The sequence below is a fragment of the Arachis ipaensis genome, chromosome B5 (assembly GCF_059453495.1).
Source record: "Arachis ipaensis isolate K30076 ecotype BB chromosome B5, ASM5945349v1, whole genome shotgun sequence".
Classification (NCBI taxonomy): Eukaryota; Viridiplantae; Streptophyta; class Magnoliopsida; order Fabales; family Fabaceae; genus Arachis; species Arachis ipaensis.
This window is the reverse complement of record NC_142440.1, coordinates 25,084,048-25,096,535: the sequence shown is the minus strand read 5'-3', so window position 1 is coordinate 25,096,535 and position 12,488 is coordinate 25,084,048.

Sequence of the window (12,488 nt, the reverse complement as noted above, 5' to 3'; positions counted from 1 at the left end):
TCCAGCAATTTACTTTTTCCCTTTTTGGTCTTGGTTAAGAAATCAGTAACTCAACAGTTATCAAACTCAACATAATTGATAATCGTTATCTTGCTAATTGAACTGAACTTCAATAATCCCAACTTTTTCTTAGGAAATAAATAGGATTCGAAGGTCAAATTAATTAGTCCCTTGACTTTCCTTTACTTTAGTAAAGGTTAACTAAGTGGAATTTAGATTCAACTTTCATTATTGTTGAGAGAGATAACCATGTTGGACTTCCGATTTCTCTTACCTTGCTAAAAGTTGCTTTACAGTATTTATTTATTTTAATTGCCATTTACTTTACTTGTCATTCAAATCACTTGCTTCTCACCTTCTAAACCCCGATTACAACCTTTATAGCCAATAATAAGAACATACTTCCTTGCAGTTCCTTGAGAAGACGACCCGAGGTTTGAATACTCGGTTAACAATTTTTAAGGGGTTTGTTACTTGTGACACCCAAAACGTTTGTATGAAGGAATTTCTGTCGGTTTAGAGACTATATCTACAATGCGACTGTTTTTATGAACTTCTTTACTGGCAAAAATCTTAACGTCAGTGGTTCATGATGAAAAAAATGAACTGGTTCCTACAAGAACAGTTACAGGGTGGCGCATGTGTATTGACTACAGAAGGCTCAATACAGCCACCAGAAAGGATCATTTTTCTTTACCATTCATAGATCAGATGCTAGAGAGACTAGCAGGTCATGGATATTACTGCTTTTTGGATGGCTATTCAGGCTACAACCAAATTGCAGTAGATCCTCAGGACCAAGAGAAAACAGCATTCATATGTCCTTCTGGAGTATTTGCTTACAGAAGAATGCCTTTTGGTCTGTGTAATGCACCTGCAACCTTTCAAAGGTGCATGCTCTCTATCTTCTCTGATATGGTAGAGAAGTTTCTGGAAGTCTTCATGGATGACTTTTCAGTATTTAGAGACTCATTCAGCTCCTGCCTTGACCATTTAGCACTTGTTCTGAAAAGATGCCAAGAGACCAACCTAGTTTTAAACTGGGAAAAATGTCACTTTATGGTAACTGAAGGAATTTTCCTTGGACATAAAATTTCAAACAAGGGAATAGAGGTGGATCAAGCTAAAGTGGAAGTAATTGAAAAATTACCACCACCTGCTAATGTTAAGGCAATCAGAAGCTTTCTGGGGCATGCAGGATTCTACAGGAGGTTTATAAAGGATTTTTCAAAAATTGCAAAACCCTTGAGCAATCTGCTAGTTGCTGACACGCCATTCGTGTTTGACACAGAGTGTCTGCAGGCGTTTGAGACTCTGAAAGCTAAGCTGGTCACAGCACCAGTTATTTCTGCACCAGACTGGACTTTACCATTTGATCTAATGTGTGATGCCAGTGACCATGCCATTGGTGCAGTACTGGGGCAGAGGCATGACAAGCTTCTGCATGTCATTTATTATGCTAGCCGTGTTTTAAATGATGCCCAAAAAAATTACACAACCACAGAAAAAGAATTGCTTGCAGTGGTTTATGCCATTGACAAGTTTAGATCATACTTAGTAGGATCAAAAGTGATTGTGTACACTGACCATGCTGCTCTTAAATATCTACTCACAAAGCAGGATTCAAAACCCAGGCTCATAAGATGGGTGTTGCTTCTGCAAGAGTTTGATATAGAAATAAGAGACAGAAAAGGGACAGAGAACCAAGTGGCTGATCATCTATCCCGGATAGAACCAGCAGAAGGGGGAGTTTCCCCCCTCTATTGAGATCTCTGAGACCTTTCCGGATGAGCATTTGTTTGCCATTCAGGAAACACCATGGTTTGCAGACATTGCAAACTATAAAGCTGCAAGGTTCATACCCAAGGAGTACAGCAGGCAACAAAAGAAAAAATTAATTACTGATGCAAAGTACTACTTGTGGGATGAACCCTATCTCTTTAAGAGATATGTAGACGGAATAATCCATAGGTGTGTGCCTAGAGAAGAAGCATAGAGGATCTTATGGCATTGCCATGGATCATAATATGGAGGCCATTTCGGAGGTGAGTGAACAGCCACCAAGGTCCTCCAATGTGGCTTCTACTAGCCTACACTCTATAAGGATTCCCGAGAGTTTGTACGTAACTGTGACAGTTGCCAAAGAGCTGGTAATCTGCCTCATGGTTACGCCATGCCTCAAAAGGAAATCTTGGAGATTGAGTTGTTTGATGTATGGGAAATTGACTTCATAGGACCTTTCCCACCATCATACTCAAACACTTATATTCTGGTGGCAGTCGACTATGTATCAAAATGGGTAGAGGCCGTTGCCATACCCACCAATGATACTAAAACAGTGTTGAAGTTCCTCCAGAAACATATCTTCAGCAGGTTTGGTGTCCCTAGAGTACTAATCAGTGATGGGGCACTCACTTCTGCAACAAACAACTTTACTCTGCCATGGTCCGGTATGGGATTCGCCACAAGGTGGCGACTCCATATCATCCACAGACATATGGGCAAGCTGAAGTTTCTAACAGAGAACTAAAAAGAATCCTGGAACGGACTGTAAGTACCCGTAGAAAGGATTGGGCAAGAAGCTTGGATGATGCTCTGTGGGCTTACAGAACAGCATTCAAGACTCCTATAGGAACCTCTCCATACCAGCTTGTGTATGGTAAGGCCTGTCATCTGCCCGTGGAACTGAAACATAAGGCCTACTGGGCAACCAGATTCCTAAACTTTGATGCCAAATTAGCTGGAGAAAAAAGATTGCTCTAGCTGAATGACCTAGAGGAATTCAGATTCACTGTTTTCGAAAATGCCAAGCTTTATAAAGAGAAATAAAAAAGGTGGCATGACAGAAAGCTGTCATCTAGAGTCTTTGAACCAGGACAAAAGGTTCTGTTATTTAACTCTAGGCTCAAGCTATTTCCCGGAAAACTGAAATCCCGGTGGAGGGGACCATATGTGATTACAAGTGTATCACCATATGGTTATGTGGAGCTTCAAGACATTGATTCTGATAAGAAGTTCATTGTTAATGGACAGAGAATCAAGCACTATCTTGAAGGCAATGTTGAGCAAGAGTGCTCAAGGCTGAGGCTAGATTAAAAGCTCAGCAAGGTCCAGCTAAAGACAATAAAGAAGCGCTTGCTGGGAGGCAACCCAGCCATTAGCAAAACTTTTTCTGTTATTTTATTTTATTTTATTCTTCATTTTATTTATTTTTAAAATATATGAGCTTAATATTAACAAGGTAAAGAATCAATTGCATAAGTCCACAGGGTTACAGAAGAATTCAGAGCACAAAACAGGAAAAAGGAGCTCACTGGCAAGAAAACGCCAGTAAGAGGTACAATTGGGCGTTAAACGCCCAAAAGGAGCATCTACTGGGCGTTTAACGCCAGTAAAGATAGCCATCTGGGCGTTAAACACTAGAAAGAAGCAGCTTCTGGGTGTTTAACGCCAGATTTACAGCATCCTGGGCGTTCAGAAAAATGCCCAGTGACAAAGGGGTTTCTGGCGTTTAACGTCAGCTAGAAGCAACAGCTGGGCGTTAAACGCCCAAAACAAGCACCAACTGGGCGTTAAACGCCCAAAACATGCAGCAGTTGGGCGTTTAACGCCAGGATTGTGGGGAGTAGGCAATTTCATTTTCAATTCAAATTTTTTCCATTTTTTATGTTTCAATTCATGATTTCGTGCACAAACATGTTACAAATCCTAATTTTTCAAATCCTTTTTCAAAAGATATCAAATGTATCTTAATTCATAAACCCTTTTTCTTAATCCTCTTCAAATTATTTTCAAATCCTTTTCAAAACAAATCTATCTCTTTTCCTTCTAAAATCTTTTCAACTCATCAATATCTTTTTCAAATCTTCACATCATCTTTTTCAAAATCCAGATTTATCTTTTTCAAATATCTTTCATATCTTTTCAATTTTAAATCACATCTTTTCCTATCATACTTATCTTTTCCAAATCACTTTTTCTATCATATCTTTTTCAAATAATTTTCGAAACCCACCCCCTTCCCTTTAAATATTGGTTCGGCCTCTCCCCTTCTCCTCCACAAGTTGCGCTTGGCTCTCCCTCTTTCCCTTTCCTTTACTTTCTTTTGCTTGAGGACAATCAAACCTCTAAGTTTGGTATGTTTATCCGTGATCACTAAACCAATACCCACTGAGATCATGGATCCTAAGGGAAAACAAACTGACTCCAGAGGCAAGAAAGAGAATATTCCAAAATCACTTTGGAATCAAGGGAAGTTCATAACCAAAGAACATTCAGACCATTTTTACAAAATAATGAGTCTAAGATCAGTGATCCCGGAAGTTAAATCCGATCTGAAAGAAGATGATTATCCGGAGATCCAAGAGCAAATCCGAAACAGGAGCTGGGAAGTCCTAGCTAATCTTGAAACAAAGGTGGGAAGAAACATGGTTCAGGAATTCTACGCTAATCGGTGGCAGACGGACAGGCAGAGAATAGCTGGAACTGCATTCTATGACTATAACTCTGGTCAGAGGGAAGATTGTTCACACCCACCCTGACAAAATAAAGGAGATCTTCAAGCTACCTCAAGTGCAAGATGACCCAGATTCCTTCAAGAGGAGAATGATGAGATCAAACCTGAGCTTGGACAAAATCCTAGAGGACATATGCCTTCCTGGAGCTAAATGGACAACCAACACAAAGGGTGCCCAAACTAACTCAAAAGAGGAGATCTCAAACCAGTCGCCAGAGGCTGGCTGGAATTCATTGGGCGCTCTATACTGCCTACTAGCAACCGCTCTGAAGTCACCATCAGAAGAGCAGTGATTATTCATTGTATTATGCTGGAAAAAGAAGTGGAAGTTCACCAGCTGATTGCTTGTGAGCTTTACAAAATTGCAAACAAGAACTCAAAAGATGCCAAATTGGCCTATCCAAGCTTAGTTTCTCTGTTATGTAAAGATGCTGGGATAAAGATGGGAGTAGATAAGTATATCTCAGTTGAGCAACCAATCACCAAAAAGTCTATGGAAGGACAACAAGTGCAGGACAACCCCATCAAGAGAAAAACAGAGGAGTTCCGCCCGAAAATCCCTCAAATTGAATACTGGGAGTGCCTAGAAGCATCTGTCAACAAGTTGCAAGAAGCTGTGGATCAACTGAAGGAAGAACAGTAAAATCAAAACAGCATGCTCTGCAAATTGCTTAGAGAACAAGAAGAGAAAGGGCATGAACTGAAGGAATTAAAGCGTCAGAAACTATCTCTTGAAGGGCCAAGCACTCCACAGACTAAAAAGGCATCCACCTCTCAAATTCAAGGTTGTTGAGTTCTAATCTTAGCCTTAACTCTGTGATAATTGTTCTTATTTGAGTTTTACCTTAGAAGTTATATATGAGTAGTAGTAATTAGTATCTATATTTTGATTTTATCTCCAATTAAGCTATAATTTATTTTTCTCATCATCATTAAACATGAATAAAATAGCAGATTTTCTTTAGAATAAGGAGGCAATATTTTTTGAGTTTTTAATAAGAAAAATTCTAATTATTTACATGTGGTGGCAATGCTTTTTGTCTTCTAAATGAATGCTTGAACAGTGCATATGTCTTCTGAATTTGATGTTTATGAATCTTAAATATGTTGGCTCTTGAAAGAATGATGAAAAAGGAGAAATGTTATTTGATAATCTGAAAAATCATAAAAAATGATTCTTGAAGCAAGAAAAAGCAGTGAATACAAAAGCTTGCAGAAAAAAATGGCGAAAATAAAAGAAAAAGAAAAAGAAAAAGACAAAGCAAGCAGAAAAAGCCAATAGCCCTTAAAACCAAAAGGCAAGGGTAATAAAAAGGATCCAAGGCTTTGAGCATCAGTGGATAGGAGGGCCTAAAGGAATCAAATCCTGGCCTAAGCGGCTAAACCAAGCTGTCCCTAACCATGTGCTTGTGGCGTGAAGGTGTCAAGTGAAAACTTGAGACTGAGCGGTTAAAGTCAAGGTCCAAAGCAAAAAGAAGAGTGTGCTTAAGAACCATGGACACCTCTAACTGGGGACTTTAGCAAAGCTAAGTCACAATCTGAAAAGGTTCACCCAATTATGTGTCTGTGGCATTTATGTATCCGGTGGTAATACTGGAAAACAAAGTGCTTAGGGCCACGGCCAAGACTCATAAAGTAGCTGTGTTCAAGAATCAACATACTGAACTAGGAGAATCAATAACACTATCTGAATTCTAAGTTTCTATAGATGCCAATCATTTTGAGCTTCACTCAAAAAAAAAAAAACTCTGAGATATTATTGCTTCTTGATTTATTTGTATTCTATTTTATTTGTCTAGTTGCTTGGGGACAAGCAACAGTTTAAGTTTGGTGTTGTGATGAGCGGATATTTTATACGCTTTTTGGGGTTAATTTCAGGTAGTTTTTAGTATGTTTTAGTTAGTTTTTAGTATAGTTTCATTAGTTTCTAGGCAAAATTCATATTTCTGGACTTTACTATGAGTTTTTGTGTTTTTCTGTAATTTCAGGTATTTTCTGGCTGAAATTGAGGGAGTTGAGCAAAAATCTGATTCAGGCTGAAAAAGGACTGCTGATGCTGTTGGATTCTGACCTCTCTGCACTTAGAATAGATTTTTTGGAGCTACAGGAGTCCAATTGGCGCGCTCCCAATTGCGTTGGAAAGTAGACATCCAGGGTTTCCAGCAATATATAATAGTTCATACTTTACTCAAGGATAGATGACGTAAACTGGCGTTCAATGCCAGTTCCATGTTGCAGTCTGGCGTTAAACGCCAGAAACAGGTTACAAGTTGGAGTTAAACGCCCAAAACAGGTTACAACCTGGCGTTTAACTCCAGAAACAGCCTAAGCACGTGTAAAGCTTAAGTCTCAGCCCCAGCACACACCAAGTGGGCCCCAGAAGTGGATTTCTGCACTATTTATCATAGTTTACTCATTCTCTGCAAACCTAGATTACTAGCTTACTATTAAACAACTTTTAGAGGATTATTTTGGATCTCATGACATTTTAGATCTGAACTTTATACTCTTTGATGGCATGAGTCTCTAAACTCCATTGTTGGGGGTGAGGAGCTCTGTTGTGTCTCGATGAATTAATGCAATTATTTCTGTTTTCTATTCAAACACGCTTCTTTTTATCTAAGATGTTCATTCGCACTTCAATATGATGGATGTGATGATCCGTGACACTCATCACCATTCTCAACCTATGAACGCGTGCCTGACAACCACCTCCATTCTACCTTCGATTGAATAAGTATATCTTGGATTCCTTAATCAGAATCTTCGTGGTATAAGCTAGAATCCATTGGCAGCATTCTTGAGAATTCGGAAAGTCTAAACCTTGTCTGTGGTATTTCGAGTAGGATTCAGGGATTGAATGACTGTGACGAGCTTCAAACTCACAAGGGTTGGGCGTAGTGACAAACGCAAAAGGATCAATGGATCCTATTCCAGCATGAGTGAGAATCGACAGATGATTAGCCGTGCGGTGACAGCGCACCTGGACCATTTTCACTGAGAGGACGGATGGTAGCCTTTGACAACGGTGACCCACCAACACACAGCTTGCCATAGGAAGAACCTTGCGTGCGTGAAGAAGAAGACAGGGAGAAAGCAGAGATTCAGAAGACAAAGCATCTCCAAAACTCCAACATATTCTCCATTACTGCATAACAAGTATTTAATTCATGCTCTTTTATTTTTCGCAATCCAAACTGATAATTATAATTGATATCCTGACTAAGAATTACAAAATAACCATAGATTGCTTCAAACCAACAATCTCCGTGGGATTCGACCCTTGCTCACGTAAGGTATTACTTGGACGACCCAGTGCACTTGCTGGTCAGTGGTACGAGTTGTGAAAAGTGTGATTTACAATTCGTGCACCATAGCCTCAGCACTAGTTCGAGAAGACAACAGTGGGCAACAACCCGTATACTTCATCAGTAAAGCATTACAAGGATTTGAGCTGAACTACCAAAAAATAGAAAAATTTGCCTATGCTCTCATACTAACATCTTGACGACTTCGTCCATACTTCCAAGCTCACACTATTAGGGTTCGGACCAACCAGCCCATAAAAGGGATTTTGCAGAAAACAGTCCTAGCAGGCAGAATCTTGCAATGGGCAGTCAAGCTGTCCGAATTCGACCTTCAATACGAAGCTCGGACAATCATCAAATCATAATACCTGGCCGACTTCATTGCAGAATTTACAGACACCCCGGAAATCCCAACAGAATGGAATCTCTATGTGGATGGTTCCTCAAATAAAACTGGAAGCGGCACGGGTGTGATAATTGAAAGCGACCAAGGAACCCAAATCAAACTCTCTCTCAAATTCGGGTTCCCTACCTTAAACAACCAAGCTGAATATGTGGCACTACTAGCCGGTTTGAAGCTGGCTAGGGAGGTTGGAGCCCAAAAGCTTATTATCTTAAGCGATTCACAAGTAGTCACTTCACAAATAGCAGGGAGCTACCAAGCCAAAGATCCCACCATGAAAAAGTACTTGGACAAAACCAGAGAACAGCTCGGACAACTCGAAGAATATGAGGTTCGTCACATACCCCGAGAACAGAATGCCCGAGCCGACGCACTCTCAAAACTAGCCAGCACCAAACCAGGGGACAACAATAGAAGCCTCGTCCAAAAAATGCTGCAGAACCCGTCAATCTCAGAAGAAGAAAAAGTCCTAGCCATAACAGGTCAGGACCAAGGATGGATGACTCCCATAATTAACTACCTCAAAACAGAGACACTTTCCACAGATAAAAAGGAGGCAAAGAGGTTAAAACGGGAGGCACAATACTACACTATCATAAACAATACTCTATACAAAAGAGGGATTTCAATACCATTGTTAAAATATGTGCCGACTTCCAACACAAAGGAAGTTCCGGAAGAAGTACACAGTGGCACCTGTGGCAATCATCTCGGAGCGCAAGCACTTACCAAAAAAGTACTCCGGGCAAGATTTTATTGGCCAACTCTACAAAAGGAAGCCACAGAGTTTGTAAAGACATGTCCACCATGTCAGAAACATGCCAACTTTCACATCGACCCGCCAGAGGAACTCATCAGCACCTTGGCCATTCGCAAAATGGGGACTCGACCTTCTCGGACCCTTCCCTCAGGGATCGGGACAAGTTAAATTCCCCATAGTAGGGGTAGACTATTTCACAAAGTGGATCGAGGCAGAACCCCTAGCTAACGTCACTGCTCAAAGAAGTCGAAAATTCCTATATAGAAACATTGTCACAAGGTTCGGGGTTCCATACTCCATCACCACAGACAATGACACCCAATTCACAGATGCAAGCTTCAAAAAGTTAGTGGCCGACTTGAACATAAAACACCAGTTCACTTTCGTAGAACATCCCCAAGCCAACGGACAGGCCGAAGTTGCCAACAAAGTCATATTGGCTGGGCTAAAACGGAGATTACAGGACGCAAAGGGAGCCTGGTCTGAAGAGCTCCCACAAGTCCTATGGGCATATCGAACAACTCCACATTCCACCGCAAAGGAATCACCCTTCCGATTAGCGTACGGAATGGAGGCAATGATCCCAGTGGAGATTGAAGAAGGGTCGCCTAGAGTGATCCACTATAATGAAGAAGCCAACTCCCAACGTCAAAGGGAAGAACTCAACCTACTTCCAGAAGTCCAAGAAAGAGCTCGGATCAGGGAAGAGGCATTAAAACGTCGAATGGCTTCGAGATACAATCAAAATGTAGTGCTGCGAGGTTTTGCTGAGAACAACCTCATCCTAATCCAAAATGATATCAGAACAACTCGACCTGGAGAAGGAAAACTGGCAGCAAATTGGAAAGGACCCTACCGAGTCATAGAAATACTTGGAAAGGGCTACTACAGACTGTCCGAACTCGAAGGGCGAGAGCTTCCTAGGTCATGGCACGCCTGCAACCTAAGAAGGTACTACAGTTAGAGGTGATAACGGATCTTAGGATAAGGCGCACTCTTTTTCCTGAAAAGGTTTTTTAACGAGGTGCCAAGCCAAGATCTACAAATTGCCCGACTTAGAGGGATAAAACTCTCACATGTATATATCTACATTTTCTTTCGAAATAAAGTTTTTTTTAGATTTTCTACAAATTCTCAAGACGCATTAATCTGAAACGCTAAAAATTCATCGCCCGATTACAAAGCTATGAGATTGGCAAAAAGTGAAGATCAAATTCACTGTCCGACCACAATAAAAGACTAAAAAAGGTGAAAACCAAATTCATCAAAAGGTCGACCAAACAGGGATTAAACCCAATTTCGACAAAATCGGCAAAAATGAAAAAAGCGACAAAACATAATAATGCAAGAAGTTATCGAAAGTGATCCATAGAAAGGACCTGACGAGGTCTTAATAAAATGGGTTGCTAAAAATAACTTAAAAGACAGGCCGACGTAAAGAAGTCAGACCAGTCGACCACAATAACCAAAGTTATAAAAAGTCAATCCCTGGAAAGAGGCCTGGCCAGCCCTAGAAAAGAGGATTACTAGAAATAACTTAGAAGAGGCCGATGTGATGAAGTCGGCCTCCCACAAACAAGTTATAAAAAGTAAACCCTGAAAGAGACCTGACCAAGGTTCAAGAAAGAGGATTACTAGAAATAACTTAGAAGAGACCGACATGATGAAGTCGGCCTCCCACAAACAAGTTATAAAAAGTGAACCCTGAAAGAGACCTGACCAAGGTCCAAGAAAGAGGATTACTAGAAATAACTTAGAAGAGACCGACATGATGAATTCGGCCTCCCACAAACAAGTTATAAGAGTAATCCCTGAAAGAGATCTGACAAAAGTCCAAGAAAGAGGATTACTAGAAATAACTAACATGACAAAGTCGGCCTCCCAAAAACCCTAACATTATAAAAAGTAATTCCTAACAGAGACCTCACAAAGGTCCAAACAAAACGGATTACTAGAAATAATTTTAGGCCAAAGCAAGGAAGCCGACATACCAGTTGGATCCAAACATCCACAACCTCAAAGGAATCAAGCCACAAGTATGAAACACAAAGGCAATTCAAAGAGGTCGAGCAACAAGGCTCCAACACTACCAAAAAAACCTAAAAAAGGTACCAAGACAAATAAAAACAGACATGATATGAAAAACATAAAGTTATAATAATAACAAGCTCAAGAGACTACCAAAACTAGCCCCAAAAGCTTGGAAACCATTTTGTTTTTCAAAATTAAGTTGCTAAACAAGCAACTAAGAAAGTGTCAAGGGCCAGCAACCACTATTTACAAAATAAAGAGTTCAAAAGCCCACAAGCCGGGCTATTTACACAAACATTTAGAAAATTTGTTCCGAGGGTTACCTGAAACTGTAGGTCGATCTCGGATGAGATCTTCTGTACTGGTCGGAGATGACGTATCCGGCTGGCTGGTGGCGGCCAGAGCTGTTGTGTCCGACTTGTTGGCTGACTTCTGATCCTTGGTCACCGGAGGGTGGGGGGTACCTGCAAGAGACTCCGATGCTTAAGTTAGCACGGGTATTAAGCATGTCTTTTGCAGAATCAGAGTATGAGTTATACCGGGGTGCTCAAGTGTATTTATAGTAGTGTGGGCTGACCTTTCCGATAAGATAAGTTAGTTATCTTATCTTATCTTATCTTTAGGTGGGGTCAGCTTATCTTCAAGGGAACCGCCTTTATCTCTTTAGGCTTGGACTGCCTTTGGATTTGGGTCGTGTTCCTCTATTTGGGCCCTTTATTAGGCTTTCCTGTCAATTTGGTCGACCTCTTTGAGAAGAGGTCGGGTAGCCTGACCTGAAGAGGTCGGTCGCTTTGTCGCCAATCATCCCAGGTCTGATAGCTCGACCCAGGGTGTGAACAGTGCCCCTACTTGAGCTCGGTCTTTTTTGCTGAGGTCGAGTCCTTGACTTCGGTCCTTCTCTAGTAAAGCCGAACTCAAACATTTTGTCGATTCCTTTCTTTGTAGAGCCTTTTTGAATGTGGAACGTTTTCCTTTAAAAGCACGCGCTTTTATATCGGCGCTTTGGGAACGTGCGATGGTTTAATACCCTCATTAATTGGCTTCAAATGCCCCGTTTCCCTTGGGTTTTATTTTGAACTTTGCCATCAGAAACGGTTTCTCTTCTTCGTTCCTCTTCGTAACTTCTCCTTTTACTCTCTCATTTTCTGTTCTTCCCTAGAGTTTCACAGTTTCTTCTTGCGACGCCTGCTCTACTACTGCTTTCTGCGGAAAAGGAGTGATTCTGGATTTCTCTCTCCGTTTTCTTCCGGCGAATTTTTCCGTTCGAGGGGTGGCTCTGTCGCTTCTTGCTCTTCAGCTTTCTTTCGAGGTTTCCTTCTATTTTTCAGGTTTGATTTTTCCTCCTCTGTCATTTTTTATGTCTGAGTTTGATTTTGCTTGGAGAAAGTTTGGATCTTTCTGCTTTTACTGCGCCTGATTGTTGCGTGTTCTGGAGTTTCTTCGTCTTTTGTATGAATTTTTTCGTCTTTC